A 22838-nucleotide genomic window follows, 5' to 3' on the forward strand; every position below is an offset into this window, starting at 1 on the left:
CGTGAAGATCAACTTGACTGCCCCTCTCATTAACCCTTTGCGAACACGAGAAACTCTCACGAACGCGAAGAAGGATTTCTCTGCAACAAAATACCAGAAAATCTGCCAAGTCTAAAGTCAAAAAATTGATCCGTTAACCACCCGAAACATACCCAAGGCCCTTGGGACGTCAATCAAACATGCCAACATATCCCATAACATCATTCAAACTTGTTCCAACCTTCGAAATGCTCAAAACAACATTAAAACGCCAAATTTGCATCAGAATCAAGCCTAAGAATTCCAAAAACTTTCAAATTTTGCTTTCGATCAAAAAGTCTATCAAACCTCGTCCGAATGACCTGAAATTTTGCACACACGTCATAAAGGACACAATGGACCTACTCCAACTTCTGATATTCAATTTCGACCCCTACACCAAAATTTCACTCATCAACCGGAAAACGCCAAAATTTCAATTTCGCTAATTCAAGTCTAAACCTTCCACAGACCTCCAAAATACATTCCGATCATGCTCCTAAGTCTCAAATCACCTAACAGAGCTAACCAAATCATCAAAATTCAAATCCGAGATCATGTACTAACAAGTCAAAACTTGGTCAAACCTTTTAAATTTTAAGTTTCAGGCGGAGAACTGTCCTTCCAAATCCATTCCGATTACCTTGAAAACGACGATTTACAGAAGTCATAATACACCACACGAGGCTAGTTATGCCTGAGAACTGACGAGCAAAGTGCAAAAGCTCAAAACAACCGATCATATTACATCTTGGCTATTAACTCTTGATACATGGGACGGTCTCAAAATTATCTTGTCTTTTGATTTATACTCTACTTTTACTTTTTATTTATTAAGAGGTAAGTTCAATTTCTATTGCAAAAAGTGAAGTAAAAATAATATTGAATTGAAGGACAATATGGTCATATAATTTTAATGGGTAATTTGGTAATTAAAGTTTGACATTTGACGTTTACTTATAATACATAGCATGAAGTATCATGATGATACGATATATAGGTTAATGTGATTTCTCTCTCTTCAGCTTTCCGAATTTCTTCTTCCTTGTGTGGTTACTTTTTCGGTTCATTTTAATTGATTTTTCGGTCTTTTTTTGTTTGTGGTCTACAATATTTGATTTTTTTAGATATCAAGAAAAAATTAATTTTTTTTCCAAAGTCATCCTTAGAGTAAAGAGCCTAAGAGTATTTATTATACTTTCAATGAACAAATTAAGGTTAATATAGTTAATTTTATTATTAATTAATAATAAAATGTTGATTTCTTAATATGTGTGAAAATAACAAAAAAAATCAATTAAAATGGATGAGAGAAAGCAGTACATTACAACCCGATGCTGTTGTGAATTTTGCACCACTTTTGTATGCACAATTTAAATTCATCATCTTCAATTTGTGGATGCTATAGAAACTTTGACAAGAGAAAATGAAGGATAACAATAAGGGCAAATTTTAGGATGCAATGCACAAGTCGTTTTTAAGATCCTTACTTGATGAACAGCCATGATTTATAAATTTTTTAAAGTTTAGTTGCACCAGAATGAACTCCGAATATGTGGCGTTGAAATCGAAATTGAAGGACCGAAGTTTTAGATTAAGATTTACAAGTCTGAGTTGGGATCTGATTTGGTCTGTGTTTACCCTAAAAATTGAGTAACAATTAAATTTGTGATGTGATTTTAAAGATACGTGATTTCACTTAATACCAATTGATTAATTTAGAGATAAGTGATGGAATTGACAAGAATATAAAACAAACCGATATTTGGACAGTGTCCTCGAGCTGATTGATGTGTGGTTATAATTCATGGTTTAGCACATTATTCGATTTAATGATAAATTACACTTTATTTGCGCGTAATAGAGTCCATTTTATGTATAGGTGAATTGAATATGAAAATAGAGAAAAAAAGGATAATTACAAGTCAAAAACGTGCGCGAGAGCAGTTGAATAGGTGAAGCTGGCGAGATACCTGGCAACGCCAAGCTTGTAGCTGGCGAGGCTAGGCAGTAGGCGAGATCGAGCAGGCCTTATACCTGGCGACGCCAGGCCTGGGGCGAGGTCCACCAGGCATTATGCCTCGCGAGGCCAGGTCTGGGCGTACACAATACGAATTTTGAAGACTTATTTCGTCTCCTGGTTTCACTAGGACTTGGCCTACACATTTAGTTCTTGTCCTACACATATAAATAGACCTAAAAATGCCACCTTGAAGGACTTTTTGCAACCGGAGGTAAGGATAGCTCGTGGAACAACCGTTGGGAGTTAGAATCATTAATTTGTACATCCTTTCATTTTTTACTTTGTATTTTAGTTATGCAAAATACTTTGGATATTGTTATTATAAGTATGAGTAGCTAAACTCCTAATCTAGGGTTATGGTGAAACCTGTTGGAGGATGATTTTCTTGCTACGTTAACACAAATTTGCCGTAGTATTTTCTTTATTTGTTCAACTATATTATTATTGTTGTTGATTGAAGGCCCCTCAATCGACTGTGCCTATTTAGTGTGCATTACTCGGGAGAGTGCATATTTAGGTAGTTGTCGAATAACATCACTCCTAACGTATATGAGGGATCAATACGAAGGGTTTAAAGTTGGGACTAGGGATCGCGAAACTTTGGTGCGGTCTGAGTGAGCTGTACTTAAGGTCAGCTAGCATAATTCGGGAGAATATATCTAGTATATTGTGGTAATTACTCGAAAGAGAGTTACTACAGTCAGAGTGCTCATGATTGATAGAGAAGACTTAGGCAAATTTATAGAAAATATAGCAGAAAGTATTCCGAAAATAGTGGAAAATCATAACCTTAGATCATTCCAATTCTTGTCTACAACCCGTTGTTAGTTAGTTATTATTTATTGCATTTTCATTATGTAATTTAGTTAGTAAACATATAATTCGTTACTTAAATATTTCTAAAGATTGATTGTGTGAATTTGTGCGAGTCTAGTAGTTGTGCTTAATAGGTTAATTCCCTATGGGATTTGATTCCGGACTTATTAACCGGAATATATTTGCAACGACCGCTAAGTCCTTTTTATAAGACATAGTTCGACGTAATCAAATTTTGGCACCGTTGCCGGGGAATTAACGGTGTTATTAATTACAGCTAAAAGAAGTGGTAAAAATTCTTAGTGTAGTCAATTTTCTTCAAATTAAACTAAATACATTGAAATTCTAACGTTTGTAGTCTTGGGTGTTACAGATGCATGCCTAGAAACTCCTCAAGAACTAGTAAATTGTTTGAAGCATTATCAGATCCTGAAAAAGTTTTCAAGGCACTGAATCGTCCAAACAAGAATGACAAACAACAAAATAACTCAACAGAACAAATCGAACCAGACATGGGAGACGAAGTAGGAAATCTAAACAACAGAAACAATATGAATAATCCGAACAATCATGGTGTGGTGCCTCTTGTGCCAGAAGTAGCATTGTATGATTGGGCACAACCCACCACCGACAACCTAGCAACCGCAATTGCAGTCCCTCAGATACAAGTAGAATCATTTCAAATCACAAATAACATGCTACATTTGTTGCAGAACAAGCGACTATTCTCAGGGTCATACTTTGAAGATCCTCAGCAGCATCTGAAGAATTTCCTGTCGATATGTGTCACGAAAAGGAAACTTGATGTGACACCAAAAGCAATAAAGTTGCTGTTGTTTCCATTCTCGGTGACGGGAGAGGCTCAGAATTGGCTTAATTCACTCCCCATAAACTTCATCACTACTTGGGAGGAATTAGTCAAGCAATTTGCGAACAAGTTCTACCCGCCCAATAAGACTACTAAACTAATTAATGAGATATTGAGCTTCAGGCAGAAACCAACATAAAAATTACAAGAAACATGGAAGAGGTTTAAGGGTATGCTGGTTAAGTGTCCACATCATGACATTCCGAATCAGATATTGGGGCAGAGGTTTTACATGGGATTGGCAAACAACTTAATGGCTAATGTTGATGCATCAGCAGGTGGAGCATTTTTGAGCAAAATATTTAGAGAAAGCAAATTCCTACTTGATAAGATGGCCCAAAACTCGGGATGGATGACAAAAAACTCTACAATCACTCTTGTAGTTCATTCAGTGGCTTTGGACCCAAACAATTCCATAGTTGAAAATATGGCCACTCTAATGACGCAAATGAGTATCCTCACCAAAAAGATAGATGAATCAGGCAAGAAGCAGCAGGTACACATAGTTGATTCAACTAATGGGGGCTTATGTACACCATGCATTAACCAACCATATTTTTTCTCGTGGAGTGCGGACGGTGACAACCAGCAATATCAGGAAGATATGAACTATGTGGCCAACTATAGGGGACAGAGGCAAAGTGGTCAGAATAGGAGACAACAGAATCAACAATATAGACCAGCACAACAATAGTACAATAACAACAACAATCCTGGAGCTATGCGACCACAGGGTCAAATGGTGCCTTACCAAAGGCAATATGGTTACAACCAGCAAAATCAACAGCTGGGTTATCAACAACCTCAACAACAGCGGATTGTGAGACAAGATGATGGGTTTGCTGAACTTAAGGGAATGCTGAAACAACTGATTGGGTCTACTGGAAAATAACTGAGAGAGTAGACTCACATGAATCAGCGATAAAGGGTATTGAGATTTAATTAGGATAGATTTCAATGGATCTAAATAATCATCCCCAATGGATGTTATCTGCAGATACACAAAGCAATCCAAAGGAGTAGGGCCCGAAATAGCTTATAGCAGTAAGTCTACGAAATGGTAGAGACCTACATCTAGAGCAAGAAATGGCTCGCAAAAGCTGAACTACTGAAACACTTGTGCCAATACCAATTGAGATAGATGATTCAATAGGGTTAACTAAGGTGAAAGTACAACATGCAGAAGAGAACACTAGCAAATAAAAAGAGGTTGCGAAGAAGACTGAGGTAGCACAAGAAACGACGGTAGAAGCAGTGTCTGAGCAAGATAAAACTCAAATCATAGGGAAGAAGCAACCTCCAGCACCATTCCCACAGAGATTGGCGAAGTATCAGAAAGATGAACAGTATAAGAAATTCTTGGAGAAGTTGAAGCAAATTCAGGTGAACATTCTATTGATTGACTCCTTAAAGGAAATGCCCGGTCATGCAAAAATGATGAAGGACTTGATGTCTCGTAAGTTCTACTTTCAAGACTTGGCCACGATTACACTGACTCAGACATGTAGTGCTGTTATGACGAGACCCGTAGCTGAGAAGCTGTCTGACCCAAGGAGTTTCACAATCCTATGCACAATAGGCAACTATGCATTTGCTAAGGAACTTCGTGATTTGGGGGCAAGCAGAAACTTGATGCCCCGGGCTATCTACAAAAGGTAAGGCATTGGAAGAGCTAGACCAACGTCCATGTTACTACAGCTGGCTGACCGGTTATTGAAGAGGCCCTCTGGTATTCTTGATGATGTATTAGTACAGGTTGGGAAGTTTGTGTTCCCAGCAAATTTTGTCATTCTTGACTGACAAGTTGATGAGGAGATTCCCATAATCTTGGGAAGACTATTCTTGGCCACTAGGAGAGTTTTAATTGACTGTGAAACTAGAGAGCTCAAAATGAGACTAAATGATGAAGACATAGCATTCAACGTGCAGAAATCTATGCGGCGACCAAGTGAATTTGCTAACTGCTCTCTAATAGAAGCCATTGATGTAATTTTGGAGGAGGAAGATGAGACATTGAACACTAAAGACCCTCTAGCAGACTGTTTCATGAACTTAGATGAAGCAAATGGAGAGGACTTGGCAGAGTGGGTACTGACTCTTGAAGTTCATGGTTTTTGGAGAAGGGATCTCGAATTTGAGCCTTTGCACTTAAAAGAAAGGAAAACTCCTCCAGCTAAGCCATCGATAGAAGAGCCACCAAAGTTGTAACTCAAGCATGTTGGAACTGAAGCCCCAACCACCTCATCTCAGGTATGTTTTCTTGGGACCTAACTCAACTTTACCTGTCATTATCACATCTAGTTTGTTATATGTACACATAGAACAACTCAAAGAAGGCTGAACCCCAACATGAAGGAAGTTGTTGAAAAGGAGGTGATAAAGTGGTTAGATGCGGGGATCATTTTCCCCATGTCTAACAACAACTGGATCAACCCAGTCCAATCTGTGCCTAAAAAGGTGGGATGACTGTAGTACAAAACGAGAACAATGAGTTGATATCAACAAGAACAGTCACGTGATGGCGAATTTGAATGGATTAAAAAAGATTGAACAAGGCCATCTGAAAAGACCATTTTTTCTTGCCGTTCATTGAGCAAATGCTAGATAGACTGACTAAGTCCCACTTTTGCTTTCTAGATGGATACTTGGGGTATAATCAAATCTTCATTGTCCCCGGAAGATAGAGTGAAAACATTGTTCACTTGTCCATATGGCATCTACGCCTTCTGGAGGATACCGTTCGGCCTATGCAATGCACCAACCACATTTTAAAGGTGCATGATGGCCAACTTCACTGATATGCTTGAGGAAAACATGAAGGTCTTTATGGATGATTTCTCGGTGGTCGGAGACTCATTCAATAATTGCCTAAGGAATTTGAAAAGAGTGTTGAAAAGATGTGTTGAGACTAATCTGTTACTCAATTGGGAAAAGTGCCATTTCATGGTACAGGAAGGTATAGTATTGGGGCACCTAGTGTCGAGTAAAGGCATTGAGGTAGATCATGAAAAGGTTGATGTGATCAAAAAGCTTCCACCACCCACTTTCGTCAAAGCAATAAGAAGTTTCCTCGGACACCCCAGTTTCTATAGGAGATTTATAAAAGATTTTTCCAAAATTGCTAACCCCTTGTGTAAATTGCTTGAAAACGATCACCCTTTTGTGTTTTCTGATGACTGCATGGTAGCTTTTGAGGAATTGAAGAAGAGGTTGGTAACAATACCTATCATAGTTGCACTTGACGGGGAGCAACCATTTGAGTTGATGTGTGATGCGAGCGACTATGCTGTGGGAACAGTTCTTGGGCAAATAAAAGACAAAGTCATGCATCTAATATACTATGCAATTAGAACTCTGAGTGGGGCCCAACTAAATTGCACAATGACCAAGAAGGAGATACTAGCACTGGTGTTCGCATTTGACAAATTCAGGTCATACCTGATAGGCTCGAAGGTAATTGTTTATATGGACCATGCTGCTCTTAGGTACTTAATCGAGAAGAAGGAGTCAAAACCGCACCTGATTCGATGGGTGCTACTGCTACAAGAATTTGACTTCGAAATCCGTGACCAAAAGGGAACAGAGAACCAAGTAGCTAATCACTTGTCTAGGCTGGAAGGAGCCGAGAAGAAGGTCGAGGTGGAAGAGATTGTGGAGACTTTCCCAGATGAAAAACTATTAGCCACGAGTCTTGAGGTAGCGCAATGCTATGCAGATATTGCAAACTACCTGGCGAGCAGTATTGTTCCCTATGACCTTTCTTCTATTCAAAAGAAAAAGTTCTTTCGGGATTGTCGCTTGTATTATTGGGATGAGCCTTACCTATTTAGGATTTGTGTTGATAACATGATCCGGAGATGTATTTTTGAGATAGACCAATCTTCTATTTTGCAGGCCTGTCACGCGTCACCATATGGTAGCCATTTTGGGGGAGTACGGACAAGGTCAAAAGTGTTGGAGTCGAGCTACTATTGGCCAACATTGTTCAAAGATTCACACTTATGGGTGAAGGGTTATGATGAATGCCAACAAACCGGGAATATTTCCGGCCGACATGAGATGCCTATGAACCTAATTCAGGAGGTAGAAGTGTTTGATGTATGGGGAATCGATTTCATGGGGCCTTTCATCAGCTCATATGGAACAAGTACATACTCGTAGTTGTGGACTACATGTCAAAATGGATGGAGGTTTCAGCGCTCCCTACAAATGATGCAAAGGGGGTAATTGGTTTTTTAAGAAAGAATATATTCACCTGATTTGGCACTCCAAGGGCAATAATCAGTGACGAAGGCACTCACTTCTGTAATCGAGCCTTCGCATAGTTGTTAGAAAAGTATGATGTACGCCACAAGGTTGCTACCCCATATCATCCACAAATGAGTGGGCAAGTTGAAGTTTTGAACATAGAGATAAAGAGTGCTTTGACAAGACTGTGAATTCAACAAGAACAGATTGGTCGAGAAAGCTAGACGATGCACTCTGGGCCTATCACACCGCTTTCAAAACTACGATTGGCATGTCACCGTACAAATTGGTGTTTGAGAAGGCGGGTCACTTACTAGTGGAGTTGGAGAATAGAGCTTTGAGGGCATTGAGGCAGCTGAATCTCGATATAGAAGTTGTGGGTACAAGTAGAGTCATAGAGTTGCACGAGCTTAATGATTTTTGATACCACGCTTTTGATAGCACAAAACTATACAAGGAGAGAATGAAGAATATTCTTGAGCGGAGTTTTAAACCCGGAGATAGGGTATTGCTATACAATTCAAGACTGAGGTTATTTTCGGACAAATTAAAGTCAAGATAGTCAGGACCATTTTGTGTAGTAGAGATTCACCCCACTGGTGCCGTAGAGATTGCTGCAGAAAATGACTCTCGCACGTTTAGAGTCAATGGGCACAGGTTGAAACATTATTTTGACATGGATGACGCGAAAGTAGTGTCTGTGACTCACTTGCTTGAGCCACAAAGGTTAAGCGAGCCCTAAGTGCAATTACGCTCGTTGTGCCGCGACGTTAACTAAAGCTCTTTATGGGAGAAAACCCATTGTGATGTTGTAATGTTGTATTTGTCGTGCTGTGACCTTAACTAAGGCGCCCGTTCGGAGGTGACCGAATTCGTAGTTGATTTTTAATGTAGTTAGAATTTTTCTTTTCGTTTTTAGGTGGTAACAAGATTGTAGGTGATTTTGGGAAAGTCGAGCACGACATTAAGAGGCACATAAGAAGACCAGGTGAGGGAACTCACCTTACAAGGATTGAGTCAAAGTGGATCTAGCAAAATAACTTGCCTTGCGTGGGTTGAGTCCTAGAGCAGCAGGCGTTACACCTGGCGTTGCATGGGTTGGGGCCAGAAGAATCGAGCACTTAGCCTCGCGCCGCTTGATCACAGGCTGGCTTTAGAGCTAGCCTCGTGATGTCTTACGCGAGTAAATGAGCGAGGGTTGCCAGGTAAGTTTCTTTTTCATTTTTTCTTGTAATTCCTTTCTCTTCTCTGACCAACCCCCCCCCCCCAACTTAAACGCCCAAAATATAAACAAAAAAAATAAATCGACTGCACAAACATATTAAAAACCCTAAACCAAACACATATAAAACTCAAAGAAAAATCCCAAACTCACACTGCTCACAAACAAACGAACTGCACAAAATTTCCCCCACCAGCACACTGCCATTGTTATCTTTCCCATCCCCATTGAAGTCAAGCTTAGTCTTATTATTTTGTTCACACTCACCAGTGAATTGTCAGGCAGATCCTTTCTCTCAAAAGTTTCTAAGGTATGATTCTTATCTATTTCCCTTGCAATTTTGAGTTGGGTAAAGGTACGCAATTACACACAAAATTTGGTGGCTGTTCTTCATTGTAGTATTGTGTTTATGTGTCCCAATCCCATGAACCCCATAGGAATGGTGCTGCGATTGTATTAACATGTAGTAGTACGGAACTCCTTGGGAGGGTGAGACAATCCCTCATCCCTATAAGCACTCCCATGGCACTAGTTGTATGCTAAATGTTTGCTATAATGCCTCAATGGCATTCTTTGTTCCCATTAGAGCCTGAGTCTCCGAGATTAATAGACTAGTGTTGTGTAGTCGTGCACCACGTTAAAATCTTAAGTGTGGGGTGGCTCAAGGGAAGCCTATGTGTTGTTGTTTGATTCTAATATTAAGAAAATATGAGGTGAAGTCTGAGCAACCTTGGAAAGTTGGGCAAGACTATGTGTGTAATGTGTAATACAGTTTTAACTGATTAATGATTACTTGTGTAGGAACGAAAAAGACACAGGCAAAGGAAAGGCTACTTCCACTGCTCCGGCTAAAGCCAAGACGACCTCCGCACCTCCCCCAACGAATAGAAAAGGGGGAGAAGTCACCTCTAGTCTAAGTAGAGCGCAAGTTGTGGCAGCTATAGCAGCCATGCGTCCACAACCCCAAGGCCAACGGGAGTTTGGCATCAACAGCATACCCCCGCATACTAAGGATTGGTGCAGGCACTGCAGGCCTAAACATGTACACCCGAAAGCAGCTATCCAGGAGCGCAGCCTGAAAGGAAAGTATCAGGGAATTTGGAGAGGCATCCATGATTTGGGGTTGAGCTATTATTCAAGATCACAGGGGATATTAATCTCAATCTAGTCTGGGAATTCTATGTAGGGTTGATCCACAGGATACTGAACAACTGGTGCCAATTCGTGGACGTTTGATAGATTTTTTAGCCACGACCATTTGTAACTTTTTAGGTGCTCCAGATGTACCTGTGGAGCCATTGGACCACTTCATTCGCTGGCCTACATATAGAGAGGTTAGACTCATGCTCTGTGGTGTCGATTCTACGGCAACATGGGTCCGGGATAAGAAAACAAATTGGCATAAGAGATTCCCCAAGAAGAAGATGAAGGTGGAGGCTCAAATGTGTCTTAAACTAATAAATGCACGGCTCCTACCGTGCAATCATGACATGCTTATCAGCCATGAGAGGACCTATGTGCTCTACTTCCTCATAACAGGTCAAAGGGTAAATGTGGGTCATCTAATCCTCTACCAGATGTCTTCAGTTAGAACGAGTAAGAAAGTCGATCGAATGCCATTTACCAATTTTATTACTCAGTTATTAAGACACGAGGAGGTTGAGGAGGAGCCTGAGTTTGATCACACCATCGATCAGCCCCTCCGACAAACATACATCACTAGTTTCTGCCTGAAAGAAGAGATTACCATGGCATCATTGACAAGTGCTGAGCGCAATGCTCGTGTTGATAGTTTTATGGCCCACCTATATGGGATGAGGGATTTGCAGCTAAGGATAGGGGGTTGGATGGCCACATCTAAGGAGAGGACTTTATTGGAGCAGTGGTACCCGCTCAATGCTCATGCCCAACAGTTGGTTGGGATAAGTGATGGATACAGACTCTCAGATGATGAGGATATCAACACACCTGAGCAGTTTGAGGCCGAGCTAAAGTAGTCAGATGATGAGGACGATGATGAGGATGGCTAAGATGAACATGATGAAGAGTGGAGAGCGTCAGAGGATGAGCACACAACTTAATCAGGGAGTTTCCTTGCACCCTACTCCTTTTTCTTGTTTTGTCAATTTGTTCATGCACTGAGGACAATGCATGATCTAAGTGTCGGGTGTGGACTTGCAGAAATTAGTAGTTGTTAGTTGTTTTAGTAAGTATCATTTTTGTTAGCTAATTGTTTTAGTTATTTGTTTCATGAAATTTTTTTACATTTTAGGTTTTTTTGTTATTTGTTCTTAGTCAGATTATATAAAAAAACAAATATTGGAATCTTCCCGACGATGGATCTCCTAGGCAGTTTTCTTGAGGGAAGTAAGTCTAAAGAAAAATACCAAAAAGATTTTTTTTAGGTAGTATAGTAATTTTCCCTTGGTTTTTCTTTGGGCCGCGGTTCTTTTCCAAGGGTTTTTAGCTGAACCAGGTGTAGTTAGCTTTAATTTTTAGGAGTAGGAACCACATGGCTATGCATTTAATCGCAGCAATATCTCTTAGCTTTGGATGCCTTGAGAAGAGTTAGCACTATGGTTGTGATGCTTAGTCTTAATTTTTGACTCTAGCATAAGTACCTTCGTAGATTCCTATTTTTGCTTAACTTCTTTGACTTGAGTGTCGCGATAAAACCAATCCTGAGTGAGTTTGTGTACGGTCAAATCGGAGGATCCAATTTCTCATTATCAAAGCACCTTAGAGGCCCGTATCGAAGTCTCGAGGCTACAAGTTTGTGATCGAGTCTCCTCCTTCAAGGCTCGACGACACTCGGTCTTAGGATAATGTTGACCACGGTCACGGTAGAAACGGGGATTTCCCAAGGCACATGAGTAGGACTGATGTTGCTACCCTATTTTTCCCTGTATATTTTTAATATGCAAAATATTCCCAAAATATCATGTATGTGCATATATAAGTATGTCCCAATGTTTTATTATTTTTCTCTTAATTTTTAAAGATTTTTAAATCAATTTATTGCCCTATTTTATCAAGAAAAACCCAATAATTATTACCAAAATTATCATTTTGGGTTATTCTTTTATTTGTATTATCATATTTATATTAAAATATAGCTATAATAATTTTTTCATATTTTTACATATTTATTTAGTATTTTTAAAGCTAAATTGCATATAATTGCAATATTGGCCTCTTTCAAGATATAATTGTAATTATATTTATAAAATTGACTCCAATATTTTTAATTTTATAATTATGTATTATTAATTATTTTAGTACCTTTAATTTATTTTCAAAAATTATTTACTATTTTTTATAAAATAAATAAGGGAAAATGGCTATTTAAATGTTAGCCCATTGCATTTCAATTTTAGCCAGATTTGACACCCCAATTAAACCCAATTTCAAATCCAATTACCCATCCCAAATCCTAAATCTAACCGACCCACAACCCTTTAAAATAACCCGCCCGAATTCCCCTTCAATACAGGCCGTTGATCAAAATAATCAACAGCCACTCTTAACCCCTTCCTTTTTTAACCCGACATAACCCCTAAACCTAATCATTTACCTTCTGTAGCCGCCCTTGAATCCCCCCTATCTTCTAGTTCTCTCTCAAGCTCCCCTCAAACCCTAGCTGCCTCCCTCCGCTTCCACCTTAAAATCACCGGAATCCAGGGCTTCCAAGGCCACTGAAGTCCTATACTGGCCTCCTATAACTCCTACAGGCCTGGTTACTATAGTTTTAAGGCTTGACCCTGAAGAATCTTGGCCCAGACTTTGTTCAATTCGAGTTCTATGGCCGTCTCCGACCTTTCTCCGGCCAGCCATGGCTATTCGAGTCTGATCTCGACTTCTCCTGCTTAGATCAATGACTTTCCAAGCCTTTCTCACCATCTTGGTTCTTCTAAAACCCTAACTTTTGAGGTTCTTCTGATTTCTTTAGATCTGTTCTAGATCCGTGTTTTCCCTAAACTTTCAAACGCTTTCTCAAAGTTTCTTTCAAAACTCTGCTTTCAAAACCTTTATCTTTTCCGATTTAGGTTTTTGGCAAGTTATTTAGAAGTTTCTCTGATCTTTAGCATGTTCTACTATGTTTCTTATGTTGTTCTTCTACTATGTTTCTTATGTTGATTCTTCAACTGTGTTTTAAAGTCTTAAGTTCTTTCTTAGGGTTTCTGATTTTATTTTCTTTGTTGATATTTTTGCCCGATTCTCTTGTCTTTCATCTCTTCACTAGATTGATGGAAAAAACCCTAAGATTTGGGGTTCTGATATTATTTGCTATGTGACTTGTTTTTTCCTCATCTCTGAACTTGTTTGGTTTCAAAACCCTAATTCTTTAGACCTATTTGAGTTTCTGAAGTTGTTTCATCTGTTGCTCGACTGAATTTCAAATTCTTTTGTTTCTTTATATGATTCTGAATCCCTGCTAAACTCTACTAAGGTCTTTCTACTGGACCTTTTTCATGCTATTTGATACACTCTCCCTTCTCCATTGTTGAGTTACTGAAACTGACCTATGTGACTACCATGTTCCTATAGTCCACTACTTACTGATTTTGCAATTGCATGACACTTTGCTTTGTCCTAAATTCAACCTCGCATGCCTAATACTTGTGTGGTCTTTATATATGTTGAGCTTCTCCTCTAAAATGACTTTCAATTTTTGACTGATTTCAGACTTTCTTGTGTAAGTCTGGTTGATTTTTTCCTTATTTTACTAATTTCCATGTTTCTTGGTTTGAATTTAAAACTTTCCTTTGCCTTTCTGACTTGTTTTATTCATGAACTAGTAATTTCGCTCTGATTCCTTGATTTACTATGTACTGATTGATTCTTACCTTATTTGTCTAACCGTGTATTTCAATGATTCTTCCCTTAATTAAACTCCTATGTATTTACCCCTAATTGTCTACTTTGCACAAGATGCTTATTTGATCTCTTTCCTTAAATGATTTCTGTTCATTACTGTTTAAGTTTAAACTCCTTAATTAAAGGAATTTCTTTTACTGATTGTAATTGGTACATGGTTATTTTCTTGCCTTATTCTCTACCTGTTTTCAAACTATAAATACCATGCTCTTTCATTGACACAAATACACAAACACTCTTAGTATTCTGAACTCACACTTACATTCAAAAAGCATTCTCTCTTGTCACTTGTACTGTGCCCTGCTTTCTTTCAAGTACTGCTACTGCTGTATTTTGCTTCTTTGAAACTGGTATGTCCTGATTAAGGTTTTCAGCAACCACAACAATGTGTTTGTTTTAATACCTTCACTTGCATGTCTGCCTATTACTTGTGTTTAGTTCACAGTTTACTTTAGCATGCTGTAATTTCCTTCATATTATTCATCCCAAACCCCCCTACCCCAATGTGTTTGATGCTAATGGTTTGTTTGAGTCATGACAGTATTAAGTATTATTGTCTATGGCTCAAACTTGATTCCCCTGGAATCATAACCTTTATGTCACTATTATATGTTGTGTATTCTTTTTGATTTGTAAGCATAACAACACTCTCTATTGTTGTGCATGCCCAGAATTAGCTAAATGCCTAAGCACATAGGCTCTTTGCAACTTCCCTATTCCCCTGAACCCCTTTTGTGTACTTGTTTGTAGCTGTTTCCCTCTCATTTATTCCCAGAACTCTGCTCCTCACTTTCACTCTCTCTTAGACTTTAAGTTCTGCCCCCTCTTGTGAGCCTTGCCTTGGGACACCTTGAGCTCCATCTGAACTTGGACACTTGAGGGCTGGCCCTTCCACACCGCACTTATCCCCATTCTGATAATGCAAGTTAGGTGTGAGCATTGGCCGGAGTTCCATTGAGGCTCTTAGGGAACTTTAATTCACTCAAATTTTAGAAAGATTTTGGATCAATGGTCTTTGAGTTGGGTCTATCATGTAACTTAGAGAGGAAGTCAGAATCAGGCTTCCTCTAGTTGTACTTTTTTTTACTTTTTCTGATGTAATTTTATTTATTCTGTTTATAATAATTTGTAATAAATATTTGGGTCTGGTTAGTGAAAAAGGGTGGGTAACTATGTATGCAAAGGGTAGAAATCATGACTATAGGACTACTATATTCCTGCATATTCAACCTCATATAGAAACCACGTCTATAGGATTCTACAAATTCAACTTCACATAGAAATCAGGTATATAGGATTCTTCATATTTAACTTCACTTAGAAATCATGTCTATAGGATTCTGCATATTTAACTTCACTTAGAAATCATGGCTATAAGACTTTGCATAGTCAAACTTCACTTAGAAATCATGGCTATAGGATTTTGCATATTCAAACTTCACTTAGAAATCATGTCTATAGGATTCTGCATATTTAACTTCACTTAGAAATCATGTCTATAGGATTCTGCATATTTAACTTCACATAGAAATCATGTCTATAGGATTTTGCATATTCAAACTTCACATAGAAATCATGTCTGTAAGGCTTCTGCATTTCGACGCTACGTCTACAAGGTCTAAAAATCAGTAACGCCTAGAAAGCATGCCTATAGGAGTTTCTAATAAAAAATCTAATTCGCCTCACTCAGTGTTAGATATAAAACCAGTAGTAATGGATGCTATCATTTGCAGAACTAGTAATCAATTCATTTAAATTCTGCCTCTCTTTCAATAATATGAGTCCCTCACTTAGCAAGTTTAACGAGTATGCATTCAAACAGTTCATTTCGAGCCTTACTGTTTCATTGATTTCTGAATCCAGTAGATACCATGCTTATAGGATCCTTGTCCAACACTTAGGCAAGCCCTAGGGTAACAAATATAAATTGAATCTATTTCTGTTAATAATTACAACCAGTAGGTAGGCCTGATTCGGACTTCTTATCTGAGCTATGCGATAAGCTGAAACTATCTCAACAATTTCCTCTCACTCGTCTTTAATACCTTTTAAATCAGACCTAAACAGTATGTGTAAGTCATGTTAATTACGTGCTTCTTTATTTAAGGAGGTATATCTGAGCCTCTGCTTGTTATATGCTTTCCCCAATTTGCAATACGTGTTTTGTATGTCGCCTTAGAGTTTTTTTTCTTTGAAGCTACAAAAAAGCCTAATATCCCTCCCTTTTAGGATTAGTAGTCTTAAATGCCTCCGGGATTGATAGGATTGCGACGGGTAATAACATGCAATAAGTAAACAAGACCAATCTGCACTTTAAATACCTTAACAGGGTGGGAAGGGTAGATATAGATATGATGATCACGCGATAATGTCACGTGTAGTCCCTCATTGAGGGGTGATTACCGGGCATTGTGTGGGGTGATCTATATTATTAATAAACCTAGGACCCCCTTTCCTTATTTCTTTATTTCTTTTATCATTTCAACTCCTTCTATAAAAAATCAGCTTTCTTTGCTCTTCCAAACTTTGTTTGTTTGCAACCCATTATATGAAACCCCCTCTTATTTGAGCCTTATTTGTCTACATGTTAATTGCACCCTAAATTCACAATAATTGTCTGGCCGGGAACCACACTAGTGGATTCTAAGGGGTGCCTAACACCTTCCCCTTGGAATAATTTCAAGCCGTTACCCTAATCTCTGGTTATTCAAAATCAAACTCTTTTGGTGTCCTAATGCACCCTAATCATTAGGTGGCGACTCTTCAAACACAAACCCAATTCCCAAAAGGAATGAGTTGTCCCTCCAAATGTCATAAACCCGATTATGCTCTAGAAAATTGGGGCGCGATAGCATGGCAACTCTGCTGGGGATTTTAGGCTTTTACCATCTCAAGCTATTATTGTGAATTTATGCTTCTTTATGCGCAATTGTCTTTTTATTTCTTTCAAGCATTCACTTTTCTTTTCGATTGTAAAACTGACTTGTCTTTTTGTTTTTTTCCTTTATTACTTTCCTTTACTGCTTTTTTACTACCGCTTTAAATTATGAAAAAAAATATTGTATTGACTGCTTTCCTAACGTGCAAATACGTGACAACCTGCTTTAATTGTTTCATAATCATGCTCAACATCATATTCCACTCGTGCCAAACAAAATACCATAGCAACGCTTATAATGAGTGGTTGTGCTCTTCTGATATTATCACCCCTAAATCTAGAAAAGGCATATTTGCGGTAAAACTAGTCGATCAACGGTGTAGTCGACGGTTCCGTGCCTTTCCCCCTTGCGTTGTCCGCTCAAGGGTACCAGTCTAAAACCCCATAGAAACCTTACTCTGTTTAACTGTACATGCATCATGGTCAAACCTAGATGAGCCAGTTATGTTGTCCGCATAATGACTCTTTAAGATAGCCTTGTCAAAGTCCACTAGGTTTCCCTAAACCCCAACCGGACTCCATCACGTTCTGTGCATTTATTTGGAGAACTAGATGCGTTTATGCTAATTGTTGATATTATATAGTCAAGTATGGTGGGGGTAAGGACCTAACCCTTTTGTCTTGCAGAAATATGAGGCACGAAGTCCCCAGATTCGGCATGGTCACCAACATCTACCCAAAATTTCTAAGCTGGTGGGAGGATCTTCACTTTAGTGATCAAACCCTTGTCCGTAAATATCTGGGCAACCTACCTTCTCTCATGGAAATCCAACCCGACAACAAGATCATAGAAGCTGCCACTTTATACTCGGATTGTGAGAGGTCCGTGTTTCGCTTTGGGGACATTGAAATGACACCCTTGCTAGAAGAAATAGGAGGATTGGCCAGTATACCATGGGAAACACCGGGATTGTTAATGCCTGAGAACTGCAAGGGTAGGGGTTTTCTCAAAATGATGGGTTTGAAGAAGAATCCAGAACTGACATGTCTGAAGGAATCTTATATCCCCTTTGACTATTTGTATGAGAGGTCCGGTCACAGCAAGTTCTACCGTACCTATCCTGACGAATTTGCCATCACATCATTAGGGCATATTCACCGAAGGGTCTTTGTATTTATGTTTTGTTTCCTGGGGTTGATAGTGTTTCCAATGAAGAAAGCAAGAATCAATACCAGGCTGGCTATGGTAACTAAAATTCTGATGGAGGGCATTGGTGGGAAACCTTTCAGCATTGTGCCCATGATTATTGCGGAGATATACCGAGACTTGGAGAAGTGTCAACGAGGATCCAAACACTTCTAGGGCTGCAATTTGCTACTTCATCTCTGGCTCATGGAGCATCTCCAAAGGGGTGAATACCGACAAGAAATTCAACGAAGAGACTGGGACGATCATATCGCTTTCCATCATCCGAAGCGAATGAACTATATGCCCAACATGTTCGCCCAGCCAGAAGATTCCAGAGGATGGGTAGAGTTATTTGATAACCTTACCGAGGACCGGGTACAATGGATGTTCGAATGGTTCACTACTGAGGAGTTCATCGCCCGATCCAGGGATGCGCCATTTCTGATATTAATCGGTCTGAGAGGAACCTACTCTTATGTACCTCTCCGAGTTATGAGACAGGCTAGTAGGAAGCAGGTGATACCAAGGGACGACAAGATGAGTCACTTCCGGGCTGACTTTCAAGCTGATGACAGTCCTTATAAGTTCCAAGCTCCGCATATGTGGCATTGCAAGATCATCATGAGAAGAGATACTATCGAGCTAGACATATACCACACTGGTTGCGGTCCCTACTATTCAGGCTGGTTAGAATCTAATCACAATGGTCTGGGCCAGCCAAGACTTGCTAGGGGCCATAGGATCATAGACGAAAGGGCCGAAGCGCAGGTCAAATACAATCAACTGCGCAAGAGGATCCGGGAATGTGAAAGCGAGCACCGTGAGATACAAGAAGCCAACCAAAAGCTGATCGAGGAGTGGAAAGACATGGTTGTTAGTGCCAACAAGCGACTGGGGTACTTGGAGCGGGGCATAGTAGAGATGGAAAGGAAATTTCTCAAAAGAATCGAGGTTTGCCAGATTGCTGAGGGAAATAAGGGCGGACATCTAGCCAGAGCTACCTATGGCTGGGACTTCGCGAGTTGGGAAGATGTTCGACGGAACCAAAGATGCCGAGACTGGGGAGGGCCCTTCTGGGATCAAGTAGATAGGAATTTACTTTTTCTTTCTATGAATGTAATAAGGCCAACGACCACTAGTGGTATTTTATTTCCTATTATTTAGTATTGATTTGGGATTCGTCTACATTTTATCAATAAAATGAGATATTTAGCATTCTAAGTTCTCCAAATAAACTTGTCTCTAGGCCTACCTCGGGCACAAAGAGGTTCCCAAATAGGACACGATTTACATTCTTGCACTATGTGTTTAAATATCGCAACATTTTCTTATAATCCTCACTAACTTGTTACCTTTTTGTTTATTTATTCCCCTTCCCCAAAGGTTAGTTCGTGCACTCTGACAACATTATCTTATTCTACGAGATCCAGGGGTCCTCCACCCACTCCTCCTCTTAGTCCAGTCAAAAACAAAAACAAAGGAAAAATGGAAGATGTGAACAACTCCATAAAGGAAAACTCAACTGAATGGGTAGAGGTCGCTCATGGTCATGGTACTCTGGTTCCTAAGGAAAGTGCATCCCAGTTTGAACAAAAGCTGTTGAAATTCCAAAAAGAACTTGATCAGGTTCGGAATCTGGCGAATCTGTCATTTTTCCTCACCACTCCCGATGTCAATTTCCCAAATGCTCAGAACCCCACACCTCCACAAAATATCCCAAAGCCACAAAACCCTCCCGCTCCGCACCACCACTGCAACACCTGCCACACCTCAAATAACACCCCACTGCTCATTCCAGAACCCTTGAACTCCACAAATGACCACTTTCACACCCATCACAACACCCCCATCTATGTGGAGACCATGCCACACTCCACCCAACCCATCTCAAGCACACCCGACTCTGATGATAAAGATTCGTTCATTAGGAACCTGGCTAAAGAACTTAAGAAATTGACTAGCCGAATTCAAGGCATCGAAGGAAGCAAGGGAATTGAGGGTTTAAACTGTGAAGATCTCTACATACAACAAGATGTTGAGCTGTCGGAGGGGTACAAACCTCCAAAGTTCGATATGTTTGACGGTACAGGTGATCCGAGGGTCCATTTGAGAACATACTGTGACAAGCTAGTCGGAGTAGGGAAAGACGAAAGGATCCGCATGAAGATTTTCATGAGGAGTCAGAAAGGAGATGCTCTGTCTTGGGACATTAGCCAAGACCCGAAGAAATGGTCAAACTGGGTGAGTATGGCATCCGATTTCATGGACAGATTCAGGTTCAACACAGAAAATGTGCCAGATGTGTTCTACATTCAGAACCTAAAGAAAAAGCCCATAGAAACATTCCGCGAGTATGCTACTCGCTGGAGATCCGAAACTGCTAAAGTCAGACGTGCCTTTGAGGAAGAACAGATGAACAAATTCTTCGTCCGGGCTCAGGACCCGCAATATTACGAGCGGCTAATATTGATTGAAAGCCATAAATTTTCTGACATCATCAAGCTGGGTGAGAGGATCGAAGAGGGAATCAAAAGCGGTATGGTCACGAACTTTGAGGCCTTGCAAGCTACAAACAAGGCCTTACAGTCTGGTGGTGCATCCAAGAAAAGGGACGTAGGGGTCATAATGGTTGCACAGAGAACCAAATCTCTCATCAAATACCAAACCTATCTGATGCCTCCACTTACATATCAGCCTACACCAAATTACCAAGCACCCTCACCCTCTTACCAAACTCCACCACCCACTTATCAATCACCTCCAGCTCCCACATATCAGCCTACTTCACCCAGATACTCCCAACCCGCACCTGTTTACCAAGCCTACAATTCTCAACCATCCCACTATCAATCACCCCCTACACGGCAAAACTTCCGTAGACCTCGACCAAATTTTGACCACAAACCTTCTAAACAGTATACAGCCATTACCGAACCCATTGACCAGTTATATGAGAGACTCAAAGCCGATGGTTATGTCATCTCTATCCTTGACATAACCCCTAAGAACCCTTCTCAATGGGTCAATCCAAAATAATCTCGTGCATACCATTCCGGCATGAAGGGACACACCATCGATGAATGTCATTCTCTGAAAGACAAGATCCAGCTCTGATTGACAACAAAATTATTATGGCAAAGGAACCTGCTCCAAATGTCTGCAATAACCCTCTGTCATACCATAAGGGTGGATACGTTCACTTGATCGAAATAGAGGATAATTGGGATCCCGAGGGGTCAATTGGGTTGATCACAAAAGGTGATAATCCAAAGAAACCAATAGTTACTCTTAATCCAATCATAGTACAAATTTAGCCATCTGGCGACGCTGAGATAAACATGTCTGTGCCACTTGAGTTTGAAGCAACTGCAAAGACACCAACACCAATTGAGGTCGAATTCGTGACTCCAGCAAACACACCTCCACCATTTAAAGTTGCAGTTTTACCTCCCAAAACACATGCTCCATTCAGAGTGAAGAAGTCCACGCCGATCCCAGTGGAAATGTCGGACGTAACACCATTCCATACCAAGGCCATACCATGGACTATACAGCTGAGGTAAGGAGGAAGGGCAAGGTTAGGTTAGAGGAAACTGTTGCCGCATAGGGTATGACGAGGATCGGCAGGGTCTATAGCCCAGAACACCTAGCTGAGTCAAGAAAGTAGGCCTCCAATCGGTCACCCATTATTGAGATAGGTCCAGGCGATATTTAGAGAAAGATACAGGCCATAGAATACTCGGTTATCGACCAGTTCAACAAAACACCGACGCAAATCTCCATACCTACTTTGCTACAAAATTCTGAGGCACACAAGAATGCTTTGTTGAGGGTGCTAAGTGAAGCATACGTGCCAAGCAACATTACTGGCGGAGAAATGGCTAACATGGTCGGACAGGTATTGGAGAGTCACAAAATTACTTTTCATGAGGATGATTTACTACTTGAAGGGCTGGGGTACAACGAAGCACTTCACGTCACTGTGCAATGCGAGGATTACTTTATCACCAGGATCCTAATTAATGGGGGTTTTAGCCTCAACATTTGTCCGCTAGTAGCACTCAAGAAGTTGGGTAAGGGACTGCACGAGATAAAGGATGGAGCCATCAACGTGAATGCCTTCGACGGTTCCCAAATGTCCACTATTGGGGAAATTAGTCAGTATTTGCAAATGGGGCCAACTTGGTTCAATGTCGATTTCCAAGTGATAGACGTGCCAACATCTTACAATCTACTATTGGGACAGCCATGGATCCATGTCGCTGGGGATGTAGCATCAACACTGTATCAGGCAGTAAAGTTTGAATAGAACCACCAGGAAGTGATCATTCACGACGACGGTAGCAACCCCATATACAATCGCCAGACCATTCTGTCAATCGAAGGGAGAAAAATGCTAGGTGGAGAGACTTACCATCACATTGAATGAGTGAATGCTGTTGACAAAGACAAATGGTGGGACAACAAGATCGAGAGTATACTAAATTAGTGTGGGTACGAACCTGGCAAAGGGCTCGGCAAGAAACTCCAAGGAATCGCTAAGCCTATAAAACTCAAGAAACATGGCACCACTTTCGGTCTGGGATATGAGTACACCTGGGAGGAATTCAACAGCTGGTTGCCACCATGGCGTGGTCCTTACTATCCACTGGAGTAGCCTATACCACATTTGGAGCGGACTTTCCAACCGGCTGATAT

At 40.2% G+C, this 22838-nt stretch overlaps 1 non-coding gene across 1 annotated transcript; it reads right to left on the reverse strand.

The window, feature by feature from the left end:
- Window positions 1-3819: 3819 nt before the first annotated feature.
- LOC142165065 (small nucleolar RNA R71) lies at window positions 3820-3926 on the reverse strand. The gene has a single exon (XR_012696075.1). It is a non-coding gene; the product is annotated as a small nucleolar RNA R71 (small nucleolar RNA).
- Between the last annotated feature and the right edge of the window lie 18912 nt (window positions 3927-22838).

Source organism: Nicotiana tabacum, chromosome 1 (genome assembly GCF_000715075.1).
Source record: "Nicotiana tabacum cultivar K326 chromosome 1, ASM71507v2, whole genome shotgun sequence".
NCBI lineage: Eukaryota > Viridiplantae > Streptophyta > Magnoliopsida > Solanales > Solanaceae > Nicotiana > Nicotiana tabacum.